This window comes from Pteropus alecto, unplaced genomic scaffold, assembly GCF_000325575.1.
Source record: "Pteropus alecto unplaced genomic scaffold, ASM32557v1 scaffold146, whole genome shotgun sequence".
Taxonomy (NCBI): Eukaryota; Metazoa; Chordata; class Mammalia; order Chiroptera; family Pteropodidae; genus Pteropus; species Pteropus alecto.
The window spans coordinates 24,109,719-24,121,506 of record NW_006442107.1 but is presented as its reverse complement, the minus strand read 5'-3'; the positions used below and the strand labels follow the sequence as shown (position 1 = coordinate 24,121,506).

The following is an 11,788-nucleotide window of genomic DNA, read 5'->3' as shown; positions in this document are numbered from 1 at the left end:
AATACTTTTCTCCTTTTCTGTGTTCTGTTAAATTTGAGAACCCAATTTAAAGCTAGGAGGTAAGGTAATGAGAATAACACAGCTCCACATGCTTATAATTTTATTTCATCTGTCAAGAAACTCAAAACTAAATTCCATCCTCTGGATTAATCAGTGTTTGCCACTTATATACCTACTAACTATTTCTCTGATTTAGAAAAAAAAGTTTTACTCTGTTTTTTGGGGTATTTTATTTTGTAATGTGTATACAGTTGCAACATATTTAAGTTTGTTTTTTTTTTGGACATTGATGTGGTATAAATCTTAAATAAATAATGATAATAGAGTGCAAAATGTCTCCAAAACTAGTATTATTTTATTGACATTTAGATTTATAAGCAAAAAAAAAAGAAAGGGAGAGAGAAAGAGAGAGAGTTTCTAGCAACTCACAGCATGTTTGTGGTTTACTTTTTTTCATCTACAAGATGTTCTAAGGTGGAACAGGTCTCCCCTGGGAGGCAGAAGGCCAGAAATCTAGCCTTCTTGTGCTTGCAATTTTAGGTGATATATTTAACCTCTGGATAGTGTCCATGAAATGAGGAATAAAAACACCTTAGGTATTTGAAAATGAGGAATTAGATCAATTTGCTTATTGTTCTTTTCTTTCTTAAGATCTATGGTCCTTTCATCAAAGCATTTAACTCTAAAACAATCTTATAGATGAACACAAACTCAAACCACAAAAATATGTCTAAAACGTTTTTTAACAGTCAATCGTCCACATGAATTTTTGCACTGATCCTTGGGAGAGAATTGAAGTAAATCACAGTCTTTCTGTCTGGCTCCCATAAACTGTTGCTCATTCTAATAAAGTAACCCAAGCACTCTATATGGATGAGGCACAGAAGATGAAAGCTTGCTGTCTCCAGACTGACATTAAAAAAAAAAAAAAGAAAGAAAGAAAAAAAGGACTGATCATTGATCTTAGAAAAATTTCCATTTCTAAGCACACATTTTAAAACTCATCCTTTACTTTTATGTTTCCTAGGTTACCATAAACTGAAACCCATAGAAATACTTTATTTTTACCTTTTTAATATCTTGAATGGAAACGCCAAATTATCTTAGATTCCTAACCAGGCTGCTAGCTTCTTGAGATAAGCATCTGTTCCTTCCTCCTCCTTCTTAACCTCCGTGATCCTCAAGTCAGTGCCTTGCCTGCAACAGGGACATAAAAAAAAAAAAAAATAGATTGAATTGAATTGATCTGACTCCTTCATTATTCAGCTGACTCTTTAGCTATTGCTAAATGTTTCTTAGCTCTAGTTGGGAGCCAAAGCATTGAGAAGATTTTATTAACAACTAAAAATAATACTAAAAGTAGCAAGTCTTAGCCCAGAAGAGATTACGTCTATCTCAAATTAAGAACAGATGAGAAATATTAAAATGGCCATTAGTGTACTGTAAAATGCTCCAGTTCTTTGTTTTCTTCTTAAGTCAGGAATCCTATGTGGAGTTCATCTGCAACTTCAAATTTGCATAAGAAAGGTTTCCATTGCAAAGCATCAGTCATTTTGCAAATTCAAAAATATCCAGGTAAATTGTTCATTTTTATTTGTATTTGTAAATATTTTTTCCAAAATCATTTCTAATAAAGCTAATTCTAAATAAAGCCTTGACTTGGGAATTTATGATGCGCTTCTGAAGAAGGTATAGGAAAATACAGAAAGGTGTACTTCTCCATGGAAATAAGAGAAGTGATGCATATAGAACATATACAGCTTATTCAGTATCTTCAGGGTGCCCATAAGGAAGTTTAACTCAGTACTTAGGAAATGTCATATTGACTGTAGGGTTCTAGTAGCTGCTTTTTTATCTAATACATTTTCAATAAAGGGATGCCTGCCAATCTGCCACAACATCTCCCTAAACTTCGATAGGGTCTCCGTTACCGTTTTGATGCCTCAAAAGAAAGCTGTTTTGCTTCTTACAGACTCCACTCTCACTGTGAGAAAGCCACAAGCTCTACATATAAAACACGAGAGCTCCCTCTACAGAGGTGACCAGCAAAAGTGCCCTCCAGCTGCTTGCCCCATGCTGGGACCCAGATATAAACCAACAAACAAAACAAAAACAAAACAAAAGGAAGCTCTGTTGGCTTTTTTTTTTTTTCGTGAGTGCATAAATAGGATGGGAATGAGAAGGTAGAACTCACTGCTTTTGCCAAGCACAGGAAAAGAGTGATGACAGAGAAGTTATTGTGTAAGAGAATGGCGTGTATATAAGCAGATTATTGCTTGTATTCTATATAAAGTTCTCCTGTAATAACAATGACCAATTTAGTTCATTTTAAGCCATTCCTATCCTTGGTTTTCTTTCTTTTTATGATTATTATATTATTATTGTTACCGTTATTATTTTAGGTGGGAAAAGAACATGAGAAGAAGGAGGGAGACAATTACAAAACGATAGGGCGGTAAACCGGATTTTGCAGCACTACTGCAGGGGCACGTCCTGCCACATTCCTCTGGGCGTGATGGACTGGCCAGATGAAGAGCTTCAAGGCCATCAAAGGAAGGAGAAATGAGGAGTTGCCTGAATCTGTGTTGACTGGTGCATCACACAGAGCAAGGATGAAACGTAAAACTCAAAGGGAAAGGGCAAAGCAGATGAGGAATTATATTCCTGAAGAAACCGTGCAGCTTGAGAACTGTGAAATGTCATTGGCAGGTAGCCCATTACCTTTAAGAAAATGTAAAGTATGTGTACTGCAGACAAAGGGGACCTACTGTAAACATAGCTCAATAACTCTTTCAAACGAGAGAGAGGGTTCGTATTTACCTTTGAGAGACGTTGGGTCACCCTGCTTTACACTAAAAGAAGGAAATGTCTCTAACACTTTAAAATCTTGAGTGCATACCACATACCACAAAACTCCAATATGGCTGATAATGGGCACAGCAGTCATTGAAAGGTAACTAACTCAGCAGCAGCATTTGTGTGGGTGATATGTTCTGATGACTTCCAAAGGTTAATTTATGTCCTTTTTCCAGAACTCAGAGTGTATTCCTCTGTTTAAAACATAAATATACTACTAGAATCGGACTCTTTTTTAAATCTTTAAATTAAAAATGAAGAACGAGTGAGAGCTTTCTACCCAGGCCACATGACCTCCTCATCTATATAGAGACAATCTGGAGTGTTAATGTTTAAAGACTTTAATCAGATTTTCCTAGAAAAATAACAATTGGACATGGACTAAGATTCTGGAATATATTTGAGATAGTATAATCTTGTATAGTACTCTTTATTGGGAGAGAGAAAGAAAGGAGGGAGAAAGAAATTTAATTGAGGATTGAAAAGTGAATGGACGACTGGTGGATAGATAAATAAAATCTGCTATACTCATACAATTGAATGCTATTTGGCAATCTCAAAAGGAATAAAATACTAATACACACTACAATATGGATGGACTTCAAAAAATATTATACTGAGAGAAGATGACACAAAAAACCACATATTACACAATTCCATTTATAGAAAGTGTCTTGCAAAAGTAAATCTATAGAAACAGAAAGTAAAATAGTGTTTGAGGGGTGCTGGGACTGGGAATGGGGATCAACTATAAATGGGAATGAGGGCTCTTATTGGAAGAATAAGAATGTTTTAAAATTAGATGATCGTGATGATTGCACAGTTGGGTAAATTTACTAGAAATCATTGAATTCTATATTTTAAATGGGTGAATTTTATGGTACGTAAATTATACCGCAATAAAGTTATTTTTTAGGTAAATAAATGATTTGGTAGAAGCAACCACCAATTTGATTTTATATAAGATTTTAAAGAAAGTAGATTTAAAAAAAATAAAAATTTATGACTGCCCCCTTAAACTCCCTTGATAGGTCAGTACCTAATCAACTAATAACACTTTTTTTCTTAACTAAAGCATTTCACATGGTCCACCCCACATGTTGGAGTTATTTGTGTATATGTAGGTCTCTCTGCCTAGACTGTGAAATCTCAGAAGAGAGGACCTTTTTGTATTTGTTTTCTATCATCCTCAGTGCCATGCACTGCAGCTTTCACAGAGTAGACATTTAATGAATATTTCCTGATTTGAAAACATGATCTTTAGGAAAGGAAGAGATGCCTAAATGGGACAAGAGAAAAGATGAAGCATCCAAAGAAGTTAGCTATCAGACAAATAGATGTGTTTTCTCTAGAAAACCAACTTGCAAATAAAGGCCCATGCAAAATAACCTTTTAAGAGAGAATCTATGCATTTCCCTATGTCAGCAGCAGTGCCTAGGGACAAAGGTTCACATATAGAAATAACCAAGTAAACATCTGTCATATTCAAATTTAAAAAGGAGGAAACAACAACCCTTGAAAATGGAAAAGGTAGAAAAATAGCATCGTTTCAATTTTACAGTTGGTTAATTTGTATAGAGAACTGGGGAAACTAAGAGATGACAACTATCATCATGTTTTTAAAAGAATTATTATGAAGAAACTTCAAATAATTATTTTCATCTTCCAAAGATCAGAGAAACAAAGAAAATACACTTAAATTGAAAAAAAGAAAAAGAAAAAAGGACTTCAAGTAGCCATAAAGCAAGCTTGTCAATAAGGGTAATTTAGCGGGTTCTTAAGAGCCAAAGTGCCATTCATCCCTGCAGATCTCTGAATTGGCAATTATTATTTTCAGTTGTAGTAAATACAGACCTGTCCAAGGCAAGAAGTTAGTTGAAGCAGGAACCACTTCTGCTTCTTTCCTGATGTCTGATTTTATGCAATTTTCTATTGCTTATCTTCTAAATGTGCTTGTAATAACCTGCCCTCTTGCTAGCACCTTCTTGTAAATGAGATGCCTATCTGGGTTTATCCCAGCTAAATAAACTGAATTCAATAAAACCCATCCTAGGTTATCCTCCAGGAGAGTTATTACTCCACTAACATGCTACTGTTGCTACTGTTACCTAATGTTTTAACTTCTCCTTTAGGCTTGAGTTATGCTACGTTGTTGTATATCTAAGATAAGAGGCTGTCTGGAGTCTGTTCAATGTTATCATGTAACACACAGTGACTTTTTTATTGAAGGCACTCCATGAGTACCTCTGCACGGATGCAGGTTTTATTGAAACTAATTCAGAGACTGTGTGTGAGTGTGTGTGTACTTACATATGTGTACACACTCATAGATACACATATATTTAATAACATATATGTATTTTTTAAAGATAAACGCTGAACTGAAAACAAAGTTATGATGTTACTCTCTGCAATTAGCTGATAATCTGCCTTAATCTGTCAGACTGTTATGCCCTGTATTGTATTAATCTATTTTAAAGCTTAAAGTGGGGAGACTGGTCTCTTAAGTATACACCAGCACTGTGGGAGCTTGCTGTCTATTTATGCTGGCCAACCCAGACTTTGTCTGAATTCTGCTACTTCAGATCCTTGAAGATGCAGCAGTTTCCTACCATGAGTCTAAGACTGCTAGGACTTCACAAAGTTAAAAACAGTGTGTCCTGATACAGTGTTGATGTTTCAAAAAGCCTAATGGAAATTGTACATTTTCTACAAAGACTGCAATGAGCAAACAGTCTGCCTTCTTTGGTTTTGAATTTTATGAATTCCTTGAATAATCCTGACAATTTCATACTTATAAGAAGCTCTGGTTGACATAATACATGATATCGATGAACCAATTATTGGAGGAAATTAAAACTGTAGTTTGATAGGAGAAAAATATTTCAAAATATGGAACTCAAAAGAGAAAAAAAGTTCTCTGGTGATAAAAATGTTTACTACCCCTACCATGAAAATAGCAGAAGGGAACAGAAGAATGCTGGTGGTTGCTTCTACCAAATTATCCATTCACTTAATTTAATTTATTAAATTAAAGCATGCTCAGACATCTTGTGAAATGAAGTCATACTAAAAAAAAAAGAAAGTAAAGATACATGCCATATTTCTTCCGCTTCCTTCCCCGTGATCCAGGGCCCAAATTTGGTAGGAACTTGGAAAATTCTACAACTATTTCTTTACTACATAGACCCAGATTCCTGAGGCAACCAGAGAAATATCCCACGTCTCTTTTGCCTGCTTATCTTCTTACATTCATTCAGAGAACACAATTTCCAGAGAAAAATTGTACAATAAGTAGGTTGAAGATTAATGCTCACATTTTTGTGCTTCCAACCAAGGGCAAAGAGAGAAAAAAAATCTCTAGCTTTTTACTGTGTGGAAACCATAGGTTTTAGTGTACTCCATCGGTTCTGAGTACGAGGAAACAAATAATGAGTAGGTAAAGATGCCACCTGAATAAACCAATATTGTCATAGGAGAATGATAGCTAGAAACTGGAAAGTGGACCAGTAGCCCTCTGAAAAATTGTCCTCTGAGCTCTAGATAAGGGAATGTGTAACCATCACATGATACAAAGAAGTTGAAAACAGGAAAATGTACACATTTTCTGTGGCATAGCCATAGAATGGAAATTTTTTGGCCATAAAAAAATAATGAAAGACTGACACATGACACAAAATGGATAAACAAGGGAAACATGGGAAACATGCCAAGTGAAAGAAACCAGATGCAAAATGTCACATATTATATGATTCCATCTACATAAAATATTCAAAAAAGGTAAATCTATGGAGACAGAAATTAGAATCATGGTTGCCCAGGGACAGAAATCAATGGGAATGGAGAGTGATGGAAAATGGGCACAAGAGATATTTCTTGGGTGATGTAAATGTTCTATCACTGGATTGTGGTAATGGTTGCAGAACTCTATAAATTTACTGAAAATTGTTGAGTTGTATATTTAAAGTGGGTGAATTTTATATGTAAGTCATACCTTGATAAAGCTGTTAAAATATTTTAAAAATCATAAAATCATATAACATGTTCACTGATTCACCTTCAGCACTCAGCACAGTTCCTGCCACATACTATGTGCTCAATACATGCTTATAAATAAGTGGATGAATAAGTGAATGAAGTGATAATCAAAGAGCACAAGGTTCTGGGCAAGATGGCTGAGTAGATAAATGCTGTGCTTGCCTTCTCCCATGACTACATTAAAATTACAACTAAATTATAGAACTATTAACCTGAAGAACCATCTGAAGACTAGCTGAACAGAACTCTTATAACTAAGGATATAAAGAAGAGGTCACATCAAGACTGGCAGGAGGGGCAGAGAGGTAAAACAGGCTGGCCCCACACCCATGAGTGGTAGTTGAGCATAGATATCTCAGCTGCAGTAGTCCTCACAGAAGAATGAGGGGCCCCAGGCCCACACATGGACTCTCCAACTCAGGGTTTCAGTGCGTGGAAAAGGAATCTCACAAAATCTGGCTGTGAAAATATATAGAGATTCTGTCCGACAGGATAAGACAGAAGGCTGCTGGAAACCCAGACATCCTTTTAAAGGACCTGCCCACAGACTCACTAGCTCGCAAGCACTCCCTCTGGGCTCTGACAGGGATACAGCGATTTGGAAAGCTCCAGAGATCTACAGGGAAAGAACGAGTCATGTAGCTTCAGGACGAGGGTTGGAGAGACAGCTGCCATTATCCCTGTATTGAGTTCTCCTCCTGTGCAGCCTACAGGTGGATGCTATCTTTCCTGTGTTGAACCCTCCCCGCACAAGGCCAAAACTGAATCTGCACTGGCATGGTGAGGATCACCCGCTCTACCCTGAAGACTCCCTGAGACCCCACCCTACCCAACTTGTGCACCAACAGAGGCACTTTTGGCAGTTGGACAATAGCCTTGACCTGCCCACTGCAGGAGACTATTTCAGCAGCAAGAAACTGGCTTTGGCTTGTGAGCCTCCAGAGGCACTTTTGGTGGTGGGCAACCAGCCCCAGCCTGTGCTACAGTCTTTCTTGGACAACTCAGGGGTCTGCAGACTTGAGGCAGGGGGCAGAAGTATGACTGGTCTCAGAACACTCTGGGCATTTGCAGTCACTCTAGGCTCAGCACTGGTGCCAAGCTTAAATCTGCCTTAACCTGATTAACCACTTTGCCCCACCATGGTAACTCCCTGGGACTCCATCCCATCCAATGCACCCACTGCTGGAGGCACTTTTAATGGTTAGGCAACCAGCCCACACCATGCATGGTAAGAGTCTCTTTCAGTAGCAACCAGCAAGCCTCAGCTCAAGTGGTGCCAGAGGCACTTTTGGTGGCAGGCAATCAGCCTTGGCCCATGCTAAAGTTTTTCTCTGACAACTCTCAGAGGTCTGGGGCCCAAGGTAGGTGGTACTGGCCTTGATGTGTTCTGCAATTTTTTGTGAGTGGCCCCAGGCTCAGCACTGGTGCAAAACCTGAATCAGCATTAACCTGATGAATGCCATTCGCCCACCCTGATAATTCCCTGGGGCACCCACCTCACCTAACTCTTTCAGTGGCTGAGCCTTACAGGCAGCTAGAGTGATGTCAGACCTCAGAGTGCCCCAGGCCTTTCGCTGAACTGCCCCAGGCCTGGTACTGGTGACTGCTGGCCCCAGTTAGCAACATGGCCTCTCCTACACAATTCCAGGTCCAACACAAGCAGTGACCAAGCATGGATAACCTTGTAGCTGTTACCAGGTAGCCCCAGGCCAGTCACCAGCAGTGGCTAACCTTGGACTGAACTGGAACCGCTCCCAAGGGGCACCAGAACCAATACTCTTAGAGGCTAGCTTCAAACCACAACAGAGCACTACCTGATTTGCCCTACAAAAGGTGTTATCAGTAGGCACATGAATCCACTGGAGTGAATACCACTTCCTGGGGTCAGCCCCCACACAACAGCTCACATAGTGTAGGTGTGGCCAATACTCAAATTCAGTAAGCTTGAGAGTCAATCCCACCAACTGACATGCTAACCACAATTGAGTCTCAATGACAACAAGAAGGCACACACAACACACACAAGGGATACTCCTGGAGCACCCAGCGCAGGTGATTAGGGAGACCGTGGCACTGGGCCACACAGGGCACCTACTATATAAGACCACTTGGTCAAAACTGGGAGATGAAGCAAATCTACCTAATACATAGACACAAACACAGAGAGACAGCCAAAATGAGGAAACAAAGAAACATATCTCAAGTGAAAGAACAGGAGAAAACTCCAGAAATAGAACTAAATGAAATGGACCAAACAACATACCAGATATAGAGTTCAAAACGATAGTTATAAGGATGCTCAATGAACTTAGCGAGAACTTCAACAAAGAGATAATAAGCATAAAAAGGACATAGAAACCATTAGAAAGAACCAGTCAGATATGAAGAATACTATAACTGAAATGAAGAATATACAAGAAGAAATCAACAGTATATTAAATGAAGCAGAGGATCAAATCAGCAATTTGAATACAAGGTAGTTGTCTACGGCCATACCACCCTGAACACGTCTGATCTCGTCTGAATACAAGGTAGCAGAAAATGCCTAATCAGAACAGCAAAAAGAAAAAAAAAATTTTAAATGAGGATACTTTAAGGGACCTCTGGAATAATATCAAGGGCAACAACATTTGCATCATAGGGATACCAGAAAGAGAAGAGAAAGAGTAAGAATTAGAGAAACTATTTGAAGAAATAATGACCCAAAACTCTAACCTGGCAAAAAAAAAAAAAAAAAGGACATACAAGTCCAGGAAGCACAAAAACGAACCCAAACAGGCCGACACCAAGGCACATCATAATTAAAATGACAAAAGTTAAAAACAAAAGGAGAATTATAAAAGTGCAAGAGAGAAGAAGCTAGCTACTTACAAGGGTACTCCTATAAAACTGTCAGCTGATTTCTCAACAGACACTTTGCGGGCCAGAATGGATTAGCTTAATATATTCAAAGTAGTGAAAAGCAAGAACCTACAACTAAGGCTATTCTACCCAGTAAGGCTATCAAAATTAACGGTGAAAACATGGAGAAGTGAGAGACGTCCTCAGATCTCTCCCTCTGAAACAACAACAAGCTGAATATTTAAAACTGAACAAAAAAACACCCAAATTGCACACCAGCATGTCTGAGCATGGGATCTGCACATAAGAGCTACCACAGGTCAGAATCCTGGATGTCGGGTTGTGGACTGGGAGAAATAAAGAAGCTGCCTCTCACAGCCACTGGAGCTCCCTGTAGGAGGAAGGGGAGGGGAGAAAGGTGCAGCGAGTTCCCTGAACAGCACTGCCTGGGAGAGTTGTGAGTTCCATGCAGCCGGCAGCAGGGTCCAGTCATCAGGGCAGAAAGCAGAGAAGCAGGACGGCAGGGAACAGTTGATATTTACTGGCTCTGATTGCAAAACCGAGGCTGAGCCACAGCTCCCAACTCCCAATCCAGAGATCCCCCTCCCCCATACCCTCCAAGACCGAACACCTCACAGACCCAGGGGAATCTGAGCAAATGAGGCCAAGACTGTGGCTGACATTGACAGGGACTGAAACTGAGGGTAGCGAGCATGATTAAATATTTACAAGAAAATAAAAAGGTATTATTAAGGCTTTATAGAAAGCAGGGATCCAAGAGGCTTAGATGTTACCTACTGGAAACCAAAACAAAAGTGCCTTCTTTGAAACAGGCTAATGAGAGACCTTTATATAACAAATCTTCTTTCCAGAAAAAAAGCTGCATACACTTCCATTAATGGCCAGGCAGAGAAATGGTTCATTAAAGACCATGAACAAGCAAGATGACAAGGCATCTCAGAAAGAAAAAGAAAAATCTTCAGAAAATAAGCTTATAGACATAGAAATATGTGACTTAAATGACAGAGAATTCAGGATGGTACTTCTGAAAAAACTCAGTGAGTTCCAAAATGAGTCATATCAACAATTTCAGGAATTGAAAAATCAACTTGATGAGCAGAGCAAGGAGACTGAAACCCTCAAAAAGAATAGAATAGATCTTCTGGGGATAAAAAACACACTGCAAGAGTTTAAAAATGAAATAGCAAGCTTGGGAAATAGAGTCATCCAAATGGAGGAAAGGATCAGTAATATTGAAAACAGAAATCTAGAAATAAATTATAAAGAAGAAGAGAGAATGGAAAATAATGAAAGAGAAATATAAGGCTTTATAGAAAGCAGGGATCCAAGAGGAGATACCATCAGGAGAGGAAACATAAGAATTATGGGCATTATTGAAGCCGAGGAAAAGGAGCAGGGACTAGAAAGCATTTTCAGACAAATAGTGGATGAGAATTTCCCCAATCTAAGGAATGAGCTGGAGCTCGGGATTCAAGAAGTTGACAGAACACCCAATTATCTCAACCCAAAAAGGCCTTCACCAAGACACATTGTATTAAAATTATCAAAAATTAATGACAAAGACAGAATTCTCAGGGCAGCCAGGGAGAAGAAGATGGTAACTTATAAAGGAAAACCCATTAGGTTATCATCAGACTTCTCAGCGCAAACTTTACAAGCAAGAAAAGAATGGAATCAAATATTTAAACTATTAAGTGAAAGGAACTACCAGCCTAGAATGATATATCCAGCTAAGCTCTCCTTTAGAAATGAAGGAGAAATTAAAACCTTTCCAGACATACAAAACTTGAGGGAATTCTCTACTACGAAGCCTGCACTACAGGAAATACTGAAAGGGGTCAGCTCATCTAAAACAAAATAACAAATCAAAACAAAAAAATACATAATTAGGAGTAAAATGACTATCAGGTAAATAGAAGCAGAGGAGTGAAAACCTTAATAAGAACAGGGCATTATAAGCTTAAATAATAAGAAGAGAATTGCTATAGCAAGATAGTAATGAACGTTCAGCATACATAGGGACAAACTGAGA

The 11,788-nt window shown here is 38.5% G+C and overlaps 1 long non-coding RNA gene across 1 annotated transcript in view; it reads right to left on the bottom strand.

The window, feature by feature from the left end:
- Positions 1-423: 423 nt before the first annotated feature.
- The window catches only part of LOC112469266, a 235,465-nt gene continuing 224,100 nt past the window's right edge, over positions 424-11,788 (bottom strand). Inside the window, exons 3-4 of the long non-coding RNA XR_003042597.1 lie at positions 1,069-1,197; positions 424-909 (exon numbers count right to left, since the gene is read on the bottom strand). This is a non-coding gene — a long non-coding RNA (uncharacterized LOC112469266). The remainder of the gene's footprint in view (positions 910-1,068; positions 1,198-11,788) is intronic.